The following is a 14,364-nucleotide window of genomic DNA, read 5'->3' as shown; positions in this document are numbered from 1 at the left end:
GGGGCCGGGGCGCGCGCCGAGCGGCGGGCAGGCGGGGCTCAACTCCGCGCTACCGTAATCCGCCTGAAGCTGGCGCAGCACGTCCACTGCCGGGCCGCGGGGAGACCACGTGGACCGAACTTCAGGGGAGAACAGACCGGCACGTGGGACGGGCCGTGGGGCTACGGATCTGAAAGGGGCTTTGCAGAGAGACCTCAGAGGGTGTCCGGCCTCGGAGCGGTTCCAGGGAACGCTGTGCCAACCCCACCTTCCTGTGGAGCCCTGAGGTACTGCCGTCCAGCGCGCGCCCGGTTCGGAGGTGGCCAGGGAGGGGGCCGCCAAGTCCCGAGTCAGCGTCTGATCTGGGTTCTGCCTCACCCGCCTCCCAGCGTATGGTGCGTGGGGGGGTCGCTGGCCGGATAAGGGTGGGAAGGTCCCTCTGGGCTCTGTGACCTGCCCCACCCCTGCCCGGGGGCGCTCCGCCCCCGCCGAGCTAGGGGGAATCCAAGTCGGAGAAGGAAACCCGGGGCTGCTGATCCACCAGGGCAAACCCGAGCGCCATGTCAAGGCATCAGATGCCAAAATGGTTTTGCAAACATAACTCAGCATTGTGGACACCGCCCTGCCCGGCGGGGGGGGGGGTGCGGGGATGAAGGGGGTGGGAATGGAGCGGGGCTGGGCCGGGGAGGGGAAGCCCCCAGGAGAGACCCGGTAAGGGGAGAGGAAGGACACCTCGGCCCTTCCAAAGGATGCCAGGTCCCCATGACCAAGGGGGCCGGAAAACAATGGCTCTTGAAAGCCCACTTCGCCCCAAGCCACCTGGGGCAGGTGGACAGGGCAGCCTCACCAGGCTCCAAGGAGGACTGAGGCCTGGTTGCTGGGAGGGAGGGGGTCTTCCAAGAGAAAGTCTTGCCAGGGGCGGGGGTCTCTTCCTCCCTCTCCTTCCCTCCTTTCTCTGTTGATACAGCAGCCGCAGGTAGTCATAATGTGGTGACACCTGCCCGGGGCCAGGTCTGTTTTGGGCAGGCATGATGGGTACACTCAGATCCCTCGGGACCCTTTCCCACATCTAGGTGTGAAGTTCAAGAGGACTTCTGGTGCCCTTCAGTTCTTTTTTGTGTGGTGCTAGTGATCAAACCCAGGGCTTCAAGGATGGTAAACACATGATTTGCCACTGAGCTACACCCCCAGCCCAGTGCCATTTATTTGGATATCACCGTGACCTTTCTAGTGGCATAGCAACGGCAGTGGCAGTAAGAATCAGATGACAGCTAGTGCGGGGCACATTGACTCATTTTGTCTTCACAAGAGGCCTAAGAGGTAGATAGTTCTGTTAGCTCTGTTTTGTTTTTTAACTTATTTATTGTCATTGTTGTTTTTGAGGCAGGGTCTTACTATGTTCATAGCTATGGCTTTGAACTTGGCAGCAATCCTCCTGCTTCAGCCTCCCACGTGGTAGGATTACAGGTGTATGTCGCCATGCCTGACTTGTTAGCTCTCTTTTAAAGAGGAAGGAACTAAGGCACAAAAAGATCTCGTCACTTTCTTGAGTGTCTTTATGAGGTATGATTTTTTTTTTTTTTTAAAAAAAGGTGAATGCTGCTGAGTGCCATCCAACAGAAAGGTGGGCCGTGAAAATGTGATGCTGTGTCCTCATCCACCTGATTGGCTGGATCGGGTACCCTGTGGTCTCTCACTCTTCCCCAAAGTCCAGTGACCATGAAAGGTCAATGTTTTGAACCCATTCAGTAAGTCGAGGTAACCAGGACAGCACAACTAAAGACACTCAAGAAAGAGGACTAAAGAGCTACTTCATGGTGGGATGGGTGTGTTTGAAGCCAGGGGTGGCGTCCTGAGGATTCATGGCAACATGTCTTTTACTGTAATACATATTTTTATTTTTATTTATTTATTTTTGGTACTGGGGATCGAACTTGGGTCCTTGCACTTGCATAGCAGGCAGCAAGACCACTGAGCTAAATCCCTGGCCCATTGTAATCCATAGTTTTAATTTAAACACTCATCGTATTTTTCCATCATGTCTCATAAGTTGCCATTTGTTTATTTATTGTTCTGGTACCAGGGATCAAACTCAGGACCTTTTGCTTTTGAGGCAGGTGGCAGAACCACTGAGCTAAATCCCCAGCTGCCATTTGTTTAATAATAAGCTTGTACCAGGTCCAAGATCACTTTGTCACCTTAGTTTTCTACCCATTTTACAGGTGAGACCCAGAGAGGTCAGATAACTTGCCTCAGGTCACTCAGCAAGGAGGCAGCACTTGAAGTGGTTGTTCCCAAGTCTCCATGCTCGGAAACAGATGCCCTTTCCCGAGGCTGGCTGCCTGCCTGTCATAGGCAGGAAGTTGGGCATTGTTTGGTGGTAGTGGGGTTCCCGGTACCAGGCCTGGCACCACTTGGGAGGAGGAGATGGTGGTAAAGGTGGATGTAGACCCAGAGACACTGGTCTTCTATTCCCTTGGCCCAGCACATCTTGCCCAGATATTTTGTTTGTTTCCATTCATTTGAATGCTTGAATCTTTTTTTTTAAAGCACAATCTTTGTTTAGTTATTAAGGAATAAAACTTTATTAACAAAGCACAGCAGCTGCAGTCCTAAGACTATGCCAATAGCAATGGGTACAGGTGCTTGGTGCTGAGAGTGCGCAGACCATTGCCATGCTGGGTGACATGCAGGAATCTTAGAAAGTGGCATCTCATGTAAAAGCCAGACACACAAGAGAACGTTGATTCCACTGACTGAAACGTACAAACCAGTGGAGTGGATGGATGGCGTTAGAACTCCACAGAGTGGCCTTTCCGGTGTGGGAGTGGCTGGCAGAGGTTTCTCGGGGGTCTGAGAATGTCTTTTCTCAGTTTGGGAGTTGGTTACATGTGCGTGCTCACTTTGTGAAGATTAATTAAGTTGTGTGTATACTTAGGAGTTGTGCACCTCTGTTTAAAAAAATGTAAAAACCAACCAGGGGTGGTGTGCACACCTGTAATCCCAGCACTTGGGAGGCTGAGGCGGGAGGATCACCTCGAGTTTGAGGCCAATTTGGGTTTTATAGTGAGTTCAAGTCCAGCCTTAAGTACATAGTGAGACCTCATCCCCAACAAACCGACAGACATGTAAAAACCACTGAGACAGTTGAAGCCCCTTCCATATCCATCCTGTGCCTTCTCCACCTTTTCCCTCCTTTTCTAATGTTGGCCTTCCCAAGTGAGTTTTGTAATCTTAATCACTGAGTACCACCTGGGCATCTTTAAATGCTAAGCAAGGACTGGGTGGTGTGGCTCAGGGGTAGAGCTCTACCCATGTGCCTGAGGCCCTGGGTCCCAGGCCCAGTCCAGCAAGGAAAAAAAAGTAAAAGCTGTCCTTTTGCTCCTTGTGTTTTACTCAACTTCCTGTTGCCAGATGAGTTCAGGTTTGTTACAGGTACTGCATCTCCAGGTCATTTATTTAAGAGGCTGCCGGCATAGTCCACCCTCTTCAAACCCCTATTTCCTACTCTGCCTCCTGAGGATGGAGGCCTAGATTGTATGAGCACTGGCAGCCGCTCTGGTCTCTGCAGTGGGCTTCCTTTTGTGAACCCCCTTTGCCTCCTGCTTGGGCTAGTTTCCTCCCCTCCTTCCCACCTGCATGTCCCTCCTCCCTGGAATCTTCTCCCCTTTCCATCTACCCTGCTCCCCAGTCTTCCTGACTCTGAGACCCAGGGTCTGTGCTGAGTGGAGGAGGGGAGGAATGGGAGGAACAGCCCTTTCCCTTCCCCAACATAATGATGGCTTCATAAAGAAATATTTCAGGGAGGGCTGATATCTTAAGGAACTGCCAGGACCCTTGAAGGCAGCTTTCTGCTCACCCCTTTTTAAGGGGCCTCCCACCCTGGGGTGCTTATCAATTTACCATATTGCCCCAAGTAAAGGACCCTGGTCCAGTGGGATCTGTCCTTGGGGCTGCAAGGAGAGTCCTGCAGAACCAGGCAGGTTGGGTTCCCCTATCTAGTGCCAGGCTGGTGGGATGCCCAGGCCCTGGGAGATGTTTGGAATCACTTTCAGGGACTTGGAGACTCTGGCTTTGTATGCAGTGCAGGGCATGGAGGCTTCGGGCTGATTGGTAGAAAATCAGTCATTAAAGACCAGGAAATGAACAAGGACTTGACAGGCAGTGAGCAGTTTTCCCTTAATTAGAACACAGCATCTTGGGGTCGAATGAAATCTCTCAAGAAGGGAAAGAGGAAGACACAGCTAGGATAGGGCTTGGGGCGGGGGGGGGGGGAGGCGTAGACCCAGAACCCCCTACACCTCCCATTGTTCGTGGGTGGAGGAGGTGGGTTGGGGTGCAGAAAAGCCAAGGAGCAGGGACAGAAAAAAGAACCTCTTCCTATTTATTTAGTTGTTGTTCCCTCCCTCCTCTTCTTTCTTTTTTTCTTTTTTTTTTTTTAGACAGGGCTCTCACTACATCTCCCAGGCTGGCCTTGAAGTTCCCAGCTCAAATGATCCTCCTATCTCAGCCTCCTGAATAGCTGGGACTATAAGTACACACCACCACATATGGCTTAGTTCTTCCTCGTGTGGTGAGCTATCCCACATCTTCCTCCCTTGTGAAGGCTCTTGGATTTAAATCCCAGTTCTGGGCTGAGGATTTAGCTCAGTGGTGCTGCCACCTGCCTCACAAGCACAAGGTCCTGAGTTTGATCCCCAGTACAATAAATAAATAAATCCCAGTTCTGTCATTTATAGCCTGAAATCTTTTTTTTTGGTACCAGGGATTGAACTCTGGTCCTTCAGCTTGTGGGGCAGGGGGCAGAACCACTAAGCTAAATCCCTGGCCCTATAGCCTGAAATCTTGAAGCAAGGAGCCTGGCCTTCAACTGTGTAAGGGTCTGGCATACAGCTTGGGGGGCATGGCTTCTGCAGGGTTCTTAGTACAGGCACTGGCTACACTGTAGATCATGGATACATTTAGGCAATGGATACATTGTATATACTGGATACACTGTAGTCACTGGATACATTATAGGCATTGGATACACTGTAAGAACTGGATACACTGTAGATCATGGATACATTATAGCCATTGGATACATTATAAGTACTGGTTACACTAGGTACTAGATACATTGTAGGAATTGGATACACTATATACTGCATAAATTGTAGGCACTGGATACATTGTAGGCAGCAGATACACTGTGGCCCCTGGAATTGTTTCCTGTGGCCTGGGCAGCTCCTATCTCCCTTACCCATGTGTGTTACTGTTATCGTGTCATTGCCTGACTTATTTCTGAAGCACCTAGTAACTTTGAACACATAGTATGGACTGTTTAGCTAGTTCTGTTTCCTTTCCCTAGTGAGATCATCAAGTCCTGTAGTTAGGGACCCTGGTTCCAGTCTTGCTGTGGTTTCCCCTCATATCCAGCTTGCTTTTTCTCATGGTAGATGCATAATAAATGCATGTTGATCTGATTTGATTTGATTGTAATTTGATGTTGAGCATAGTTAAATAAAAATCCCCTGACAGCTTAGGACAAGTTGGGGACCTGCAGGTGTCAGCTAGGGGTCATAGAATATCTTCAAGAACCAAATCTTGGAGGAAGAGGGGAGTGTGACCTGGATAGAAAGTGTGACAGGAGAGTTCTGGTGCTCCCTGGGCCACCCTGCCCCTCCAATCATGCCCTGTCTGTTCCTCTCCTCCTTCCTCCTGGCTCCCTTCTCCTCCTGAACCGCACCCAGCCAGGGCAGCAGTCTTTCCCCTGGAACTTGGGGTGCTGGGGCTTGGCGTTCCATCCAGTGGCACTGGGGGTGAAGTGGGATATGAAGGAGGAAGTTCGAGGCCACAGTAGAGTTACAGTGGGAATAGTACCAACTGCGTATGGTCGGCTGTTCACCAAAAACATTGTATGGCTAACTCTGCTCCCCACAACAGTGAGAGAGAGAGAGAGAGAGAGAGAGAGAGAGAGAGAGAGAGAGAGAGAGAGAGAGAGAGAGAGAGGAGTCACTGCTATCATGGCAAAGGCCCTGGATTCAACACCCCCTGCCCCAAAAGCTCCCCTTTCCTGGGCTGGGAAATCATTCTTGCCACTTGAATGCTGCATCTGAAGAGGACTGTGCCAGGGGTACATCAGCCCCTACAGAGGAGAACTAAGTTGAGAGAAGGTTTTTATTTCATGCTGGGGTGTCACCGGGCCTCATGCATGCTAGGAAGCTCTCTACCCTGAGCTGCACCCTAGCCAGGAGTGGGGAATTTATATGCCAGTTCCTGTCATTACAGGGGTTGGGCTGCCCCAGAAGGTGCCCTGTGGAAGCTCAGGGAGGAAAAGCAGGCACTGGGGTCGGGAGAGGCATAGTGACACCACCAGGAGCACCCCTTGGTGCTGTGGGGGCAGGGACAGGTTCTGCATACAGAGTGCTTGGCACCGGGCCTGGGCACAGGTGGTTCTCCTTGGCCTCCAGGGCCTGGCTCTGGGGCCTTCTTGCTGCCTAGCAGCTTCAAAAGGTCCTGGCCCTGGAGGAGAGGGGTCAACAGTAGAGGAGACTGCAGAGGAAAGGACCAGGCCAATGTGGGCGAAGCCAGAAAGCAGAGACTGAGAGGAACCAGGGTCTTGGGGATCAGAGATCATGGCCTGGGCCAGAGTGTGGAAGCCATGGGGATGTGCGCCCACCTACTGCATGGACCCAGTCGGATGCTGCGAACAGTGGGGATGGGCAGGCTTTCTCAGGTGGGCTTCCTTCGTTCTGGCATCCTTGGAGGCATCCCTTCAGCTTCAGACCCATGACCTGCCCCTTCACCCAGAGAACTATTCTGCCAAACACCTGGACCTTAAGGATTTCCTCACCCAGTCCAAACATCCCCAAGGCCAAGGCTGCCTATGCTCCACCGGGGCTCAGGCTCGGCACCAGGTGGCCCTGTGTCTGTAGGTGGAGCTGTGTGACGCAGCCACACCCCTTGGTTTATGTGGCAGCGGTGGCCCGTGAGGAGCAGAGGCAGAGAGCAGCACATATTTTCTGCATAGGATGCATAGGAAAGATTTTAGACTCCCCAGGCCAAGAGGCAGAATGGAGGATGTAATGTAGGGATTTGCAAGACACAAGAGGAAGCAAATGTCCATGATGGTTTTATTGATGAAGTTACAGTAATAATTGAGTCTGATTTTTTTTTTTTGGTACCGGGGATTGAACTCGGGAGCTTGCGCTTTTGAGGCAGGTGCTGGAACCACTGAGCCAAATCCCCGGCCTGAGTCTGATATTTTGTAACACAGTTTGACTAACAGGAAGAATAGAACTCTGGGGAAGGGATAGCATTTTGCTTAATGGGGGTTCAAAGTTTATGCTCCTGCTGGGTGTGGTGGTGCATGCCTGTAATCCTAGCACTCTGGAGGCTGAGGCAGGAGGATTGCCATGAGTTTGAGGCCAGCCTGGGCTACATAGTGAGACCCTGTCTCAAAAAACAAAAAACAAACAAACAAACAAAAAATGAGGGGCACTGTTTCAGGCAAGAATACCCAGCAATGCTGCATCCAGGCTTCAGGCCTGGCCTCCTCTGGCACTCTGAGGAGCACTCCTTTGTCCTGTTGGCCAGGCCGGGGAGAGCCCTGCTCCAGAGCTGACCTGGCCTCCAGCAGTGCTGCCCAAGGTCAGGAAGGGCTCTGGGGTGGGCAGAGGCAGCCAGGCGTGAAGGAGCTACACTGGTTCCTTCCCAGGAGGATGGCACAGAGGACCGAGGACGTGTGTACTGGCACATGCATACAAACATGGCCACATCTTCCTGTCTCACACACAGATTTACACACTCCTAGGGTCATATCTCATAGTTTTGGTACTATGTATCCTCTGCTGGGTTGAATTCACATTGATCCTCCTGCCTCAGCCTCCCTGAGTGCTGGGATGATAGGCGTGCACCACCACGCCCTGCACAAGATTGTATTCTGAGGTGCTGAGCATTAGGACTACACGTGTATGTATCTGGTTGTGGGGTGTAGATTTCCACCCGTGACACCACCTATGACCCTGGGACCCCTCATGCGTGTACCATCCTGCGGTGACCCAGACCGGCCCAGCCCACAGTCACCAAGCCACGCCCACCTGCACGGTGCCAGCGTCACACTCCTCACCGGGGGTCTCCTGGTCTTACAGTCAGGGGCCTTCGCAGCCTGGTGCTTGGCTCATGGGGGCCCCTCCCACACACATCCTGTCCCCAACACCTCCTCTCCGACACCCGTGCTGCAGAGCTCTGTTCCACCTGGCGGCGCTGCCTGGTGTCCACCACAGCCTCCCTCAGCCCCACACACTCGCCTGTCGGGGGGCAGACAGGCGCACACTCAGCGCACACTCAGCGTACACTCAGCGCCACGCCTCTCCGGCAGCCCGGCTGGCCCCGGTCTGTTCCTCATTATGGGCCAATGCGCCTGTTTACGCACACAGCTGGGGATGGTTAGAGAGTGATAAATAATGAAAGAGAAAACAGGCTTTTCCCCTCTGCGGCTTCTATTTATGTAACGTCACTTCTTCGGACTCACAGGCTGTTTCAGAACTGCTTGCAGGAAATCGTTTATTTTTTCCGGACGGTGGCTGGAGGGGTGGGGCAGGGCGCTGGGGCTTGGGGTTCTGGCCCCCTGCCCGTGGGAGCTTCGGGACCTGGTGCTCGACTCCGCCTCCCCGACACTCCCTGGGCAGACATCAGGGTTCTCCCGCTCCAGCTCCAGCGGCTGGAAGGAGCTGGGGTACGGCCCCTCCCCGCTGGTTCAGAAACCTCAGACAGATGGGCCTGTTTCAAGAGCCAGACAGCTTGAGGCTGGGCCGCCTGAGGACGCTTGGGACAGGGGCTTCCTAGGTAGCCTGCACCTGTTACAGGGGAGGATGCAAAGGGGATCACTGTACAAAACAAGAATAAAAAGCTGGGCGTGGTGGTGCATGACCATAATCCCAGCACTCGGGAGGCTGATGCAGGAGGATCCTGTGAGTTTGAGGCCAGCCTGGGCTACACAGTGAGTTCAAGGCTGGCCTGAAATACATACAAAGCAAATTCAAAAGCAAAACAAGAATGTAAAAAGGCCAGCCTCAGGTTCTCTGGCCCAGCGTTCTCTGTGGTCCCTCTGAGGTCCTCTCAGTGAGGGCTGGCCGTGCTCTGCTAGCCAGTGGTAGAGGCAACTTCAGGGTCCAGTGAGCACATCACCCGCATCCTTCTCTCTTTGCCATCTTCTCCCCATCCTTCCCAGATGCCTCCTCTGTGTGCCACTGGCTGGCCTGACTCTCAGGAAGGCTATGGGAGCCCAGGGTGGGAAGTTGCAATGTGGGGGAGGTGACCATCACAGTGTTGGGGTAACCCCTCCCCCAGCTTACACCAAGTGGGCATCCTGTTGCCCAGGGGAGGGAGGCAACTGTGCCTTCCTTTGACCTGAGCCCCAGTGGCCTGCCGGGTCCCCAGCAGGGCTGATCCGCCTTTGAGGGATGCAGAGTCCACTACAGAAGGTGGGAGCGGAAATCCCTACTCTGCCAGCTGCATACAGGTGAGGTGGGATCAGGGTGGGGGGCAGACTCCCACCCCTGGGCTCTGGCTTTCTTGTAGGCAGCATCCCATGGAGTCTCCCCAAATGCAGAGCAGCTGCCTCAGTCCCAACACAAGGACTTTAAGCTCTGTCTGCCCAGCAAGCAGAAGAGCATGCAGCGTGAACCCAGGGTAAGAGAGAGAAAGTACCAAGGAGGTTGTTTCCACTTTAATGTGTTAGTCAGGTGAGGTGGTGCATGGGTGTGATCTCAGCACTCTGGGAGGCTGAGGCAGGAGGATTGCAAGTTCAACCCAGCCTGAGCAACTTAGGAACTTAGTGAGACCCTGTCTCTAAATAAAAAGGACGGGGATGTAGCTGAGTGGGAAGGACCTGGCTTCAATCCTCAGCTATGAAAAAAACAATGAATGTGAGATTCGGAGAGCCCTAGAGACTGGACCCCAGGCTCTCTCTCCAGGGGTGTCCAGGCACAGGGAATTCCTGAGATTTGGGGTCTCCCAAAGACAGGAGACAACAGGGCCCCCGAGGCCCCCGCCCCCCACAAGGACGGGACTCTGACTCCACCAGAGCAGAAACGAATTGGTCAGAAGAACAACAAAGCCAGGGAAGGTGGTGTACACCTGTAATCCCAGAATTTGGGAGGCTGAGGCAGGAGAATACAGTGAGTTCAAAGCCAGTTTGGGGTCCTTAGTGAGCTCCTATCAAACAAAAACTCAAACCCAAGGAGAGAAGAGGGCTCAGGAGAGCCAGGCACCGGGCTGGGCCACCAGCTCCCAGGGCCCCCACAGGTGAGCAGGAGTGCCCTGGCCACACGACAGGGCCTGTGTGGTCTCTGTCTCACAAACCCTCTGCCGAAGCACTGTGAGCTCCCGAGCCTCTGCTTCCTCTCAGCCAAGCTGAGCAGCTGCAGTGCCGGGGGCTCTGGCCTCAGTTTCGCCTGCCCCCCCCCAGTCGGCTGCAGGAGACTTGACCTCCTCCACCAGCCCTGGGGCAACCCCCCCTGGCACTGCCCCTCCCGCTCTGCGCCTGGGAGCCAGGCTTTGCTCCAGGGCAGTGAGAAGTGGGCTGTGGCGGAGCAGCCTTCAGTGGTCCCTGAGGAGGCAGATCTGAGGCGAGGCTGCTGAGAAGGCGCCCGCAGCAATGTCAGCCGGAGCCGCGCTGACAGGATGCCGAGCGAGGATTAAGGTCGGGATCAGGGAAGCCGGGACGAAGACGGCTCCTGAGTCCCTTGCTGCCACCACAGTGCAGCCTTCTGTCTGCTGTTTGTTCCCTCGCTGGGAAGGAGGGCAGGGCGGGGAGCAGAGAAGGATGGACGGATGGAAGAACAAGGGCAGGCTGGTGCAGCCGAGCAGGACCCTTCCCCTCCCTGTCCCTGTCAGCCAGGGGGCAAATGCCATGGCCCTCCCCGTCAGAGACGGGGTCTCCCTAGGTAGTTCAGGGCGACCTTGAATTCACTATGTGCTCTGTCTGGCCTCCAATTTGTGGGGATCATCCTGCCTCAGCCTCTTGAGTGCTGGGATTACAGGTGTGCACCATGGTGTCTGGTGAAAAGATAGACAGCTGTTTATCATGGGCTGCTTCCTAAAATAGGGCTTAGTCGCTGGGCGTGGTGGCGCATGGGCAGCCCCTCCCTGGCCCGCCCTCCTGTGGCTGAAGGGAGCAGGGTGTCCCTAGAAGTGCACTGGAGACAAGGGGTCCCAAGGCCCGCTCACCTGCCCAGCCTGCAGCCTCCATCTCTAACACCTGGGGTGGGAGTGGGAGAGCATGGGGGTGAGGGTCTTGGACTGGGGGCCAGGTCCACCTGGCTTGCTTCCCGGAGGCATGTGTCGGCCCAGCACAGGGTCCAGGCTTGGCGAAGTGGGGAGCACCTTGCTGGGAATTTCATCTCGAGGGTACTGATCTTTAGAGAAGTGAATTTTAGTAGTTTTGTTGTTATTTGAGACAGGGCCTCGCTATGTAGTCCAGGCTGTCCTTGAACTCACTATGTAGCCCAGGTTGGCCTCAAACTCAAGATGATCCTCCTGCCTCAGCCTCCTGAGTGGTAGGATTACAGGCATGCACTACCAGGCCCTATAAGAGAAGTGGGTTTTAAAAATACCTTGCCCTTTATTCTGTTAATCAAAGTTATATTTATTAATTTTTAAATATATTTATTGTAGAAAATTTGGAAGATACTGAAAAAGCACCAAAAAGAAAATAAAGATCGGTCACATCATGCTGAGTTAACCATGGTCAGATTTTCTTACATCTTCTAGTTTTTCCAAAGTTCAACCTTGCACGCAGGCTCATACACACTCACAGTTACACACACTTACATTTAACTCTTTATTATAGTATAACTCACATAATGTACATAGCGGTTTTTTTGTTTTGTTTTTCTGCACATAGCATTTAAAAAATTTAGAAACAGGCTTGTGGGATCATGGATCTGTCATGATTTTGTAGCATGATAAGATAAAATATCCAACCATTAAATATTCCTCTCCAATATAATTTAAAATGACTGTACCACCAGGTGTGGTGACACACACCTGTGATCCCAGCACTTGGGAGGCTGAGGCAGGAGGATCACTTTGAGTTTCAGGCCAGCCTGGACTACATAGTGAGACCCTGTCTCCAAAAGAAAACAAAGCAAAAATAAATAAAATGAAATAAAATAAAATGACTGTGTAGTGCTCCTTCTTTGGGGTCTATTATAAAGCTTATCACTTACCAATCTTTAATTTTTTTTTCTTTTTGAGACAGAGTTTCACTTATTAGCCCAGGCTGCCCTGGACCTTGAGGCGATCCTCCTGCCTCCGCCTCCAAAGTGCTGGGATTATAGGTATGTGCCACCATGCTGGCTCAATCTTAATTATTCAGGATTCAGACTGTTCTAGATTTTGCTCTGATAAACAGCCCCACAGTGGACAGCCCAAGGGGAAATCAGAGGCCCCCAGCTCTGCCATGCTCGGAGTGTCTGTCTACCAAGCCTGGTCTGCCCTTCCTAGGCAGGGCCGCTCTGCATCCGTTCATCTTTGTGGCCCCCGTTTGGCCTGGTCCCACTCCCTGCATACCGTGATTGTTGATTTGACCGCATTTCTGGAGTGTGTGCACGGGGCTGGGGGGGAGGAGCCCACCTTCCAGCTCAGGGGTGGGGGTCCCCACTGCCCCAGGTGTCTCCTAGGAGACAGCAGCCCAGGCCAGAGCCACTGGGCATTGGGGAAGTCCCTGCACCCTGTATTTCGAATGTTCCGGGGAAGCCAGCCCTTTCTCCCTTGCCGGACTCTCCTCTCCTCCTCCTCCGAGCCCTGCCTTGGACTCTTGAGTCCTGGAGTTGTGTCTTCAAGCCGAAGGCCTGGGAGACAGGGCTATCTCACTGTCACGTGCTCCACGCTGCGGGAGGGGTGGGGCCTTCCTTGTGGCAGCCCCTCTCTAGCCTGTTTCTTTCTTTTTCTCTATTCTTTCCTTCCTCCCTCCCACCCTCCCTTTCTTTCTCCTTTCCTTCCTTCCCTATTCTTTTTTTTTTTTTCTGGTGCTGGAGATTGAACTCAGGACCTTGCACTGAGGCACCACTGAGCTAAATCCCTGGCCCCTCCTTCCTTCCTTCCTTTCATGGCACCAGGATCAGACCCAGGGCCTTTGCACTGGGCTTCATCCCCAGGCCTTTTTAATTTTTTTTATTTTGACAGGGGGTCTCCCTGAGTTGTTACGTTATCCAGGCTGAGCTCCAACTTCTGAGCCTCCTGCCTCAGCCTCCCCAAGTACTGGGATCACAGATGTGGGCCACTGTTTCCCGCTGACTCTTATTTCCACAGCACAGCCACTTGGCCCCTGCAAAGTGAGAGCCCTTTGGCAGCTCTTGGTCCTGCCCCTGCTCTGCCTGCCGCCTCTGGCGGCACCCAGGACGCTCTGCCTCCTCTTCCAGGGCGAATAGGGATGCGCAGAATCCCAGACTCGGGGGCTGAGTCCCAGCACCCGATTTTCAGTATTCTTATTGAGAGGGAGAGAGAGGGGGAAGCAAGCCCGGATAGGTAAAACTTAACTAATTTAGTCTCTTCCTCTCAGCCATCTGCTCTCCCAGCCGCCTGAATTTTCTCTTCTTTTTTATTTTTCATCTCTTCTGCTTTCTTTCTCTCCTCTTCCCTACTGACTGCTCCCTCTCTTCTCCATCTCTCTCTGGCTCTGACCCACACTCCCCCACCACCCTCCTGTCTTCCTCTCCCCTCCTCTCCCTTTCTTTTTTAAGTTTTTTTTCTTTTAACTTTCAAGGTCATTCCGGACTCCCGACGCCGCCAGTCCCTTGGTGAGACAGCAGCACCACTGGCGTCCGTGGCCTCTGTTTCCGTGGCAACCCAGTAACCATTAATTTTCAATTAAAGGAGACAAAAAGCTCAATGACAGCTCCAGGTCCGCTGAAGATGTCAAGAATGTGTATTAATATACAGCACGAGAGCATAATTGTGTGTCCATCTTCCAGAGCAGCGAAAAATGGAGGGATAATTACCAGCTCGAAAGCCACTCTGTAATTTAGTTCTTACTGTCACCACAACCCTGCACATTAGCATAAATTAAAAGCGGAGTTTATTGTTATCAAAGTGCATCGATACCGCCAGACCCGCTTTCTTGCTTTTAACTGTTTGTTGTGGGCAAGTGACTCCCCGACTCTCACCAGGGCCTCCCCAGGATGGGCACAGTGGGGGCAAACCCTGGAAGGGGGGACCTGTCCCTGCCACCTTTGGGGCCTCTGGGTTGAAGGGAACAAGGACGGAGGCTGAAGATGGAGGGGGGCTTGGATCGGAATTCACTGTGCACATTGAGGGCTTTGTTTCACCCACTTCCTTTTTTCTATTCTATTTTTTATTGGCACTTCCTTTTTGAGACAGGCTCTCGCTATACACTTC

The 14,364-nt window shown here is 53.0% G+C and overlaps 1 long non-coding RNA gene across 1 annotated transcript; it reads left to right on the top strand.

The window, feature by feature from the left end:
* Nucleotides 1-4: 4 nt before the first annotated feature.
* On the top strand, nt 5-14,069 carry LOC106009521 (uncharacterized). Its single transcript, XR_001183584.3, has 4 exons — nt 5-266; nt 9,544-9,654; nt 12,227-12,305; nt 13,733-14,069. It is a non-coding gene; the product is annotated as an uncharacterized LOC106009521 (long non-coding RNA).
* Nucleotides 14,070-14,364: the final 295 nt, after the last annotated feature.

Source organism: Heterocephalus glaber, unplaced genomic scaffold (assembly GCF_053883595.1).
Source record: "Heterocephalus glaber isolate CG9 unplaced genomic scaffold, H.glaber_assembly_v1.0 deba00001497, whole genome shotgun sequence".
Lineage (NCBI taxonomy): Eukaryota > Metazoa > Chordata > Mammalia > Rodentia > Bathyergidae > Heterocephalus > Heterocephalus glaber.
The sequence above is the reverse complement of the archived record's forward strand: the minus strand, read 5'-3'. Positions and strand labels throughout refer to the sequence as shown.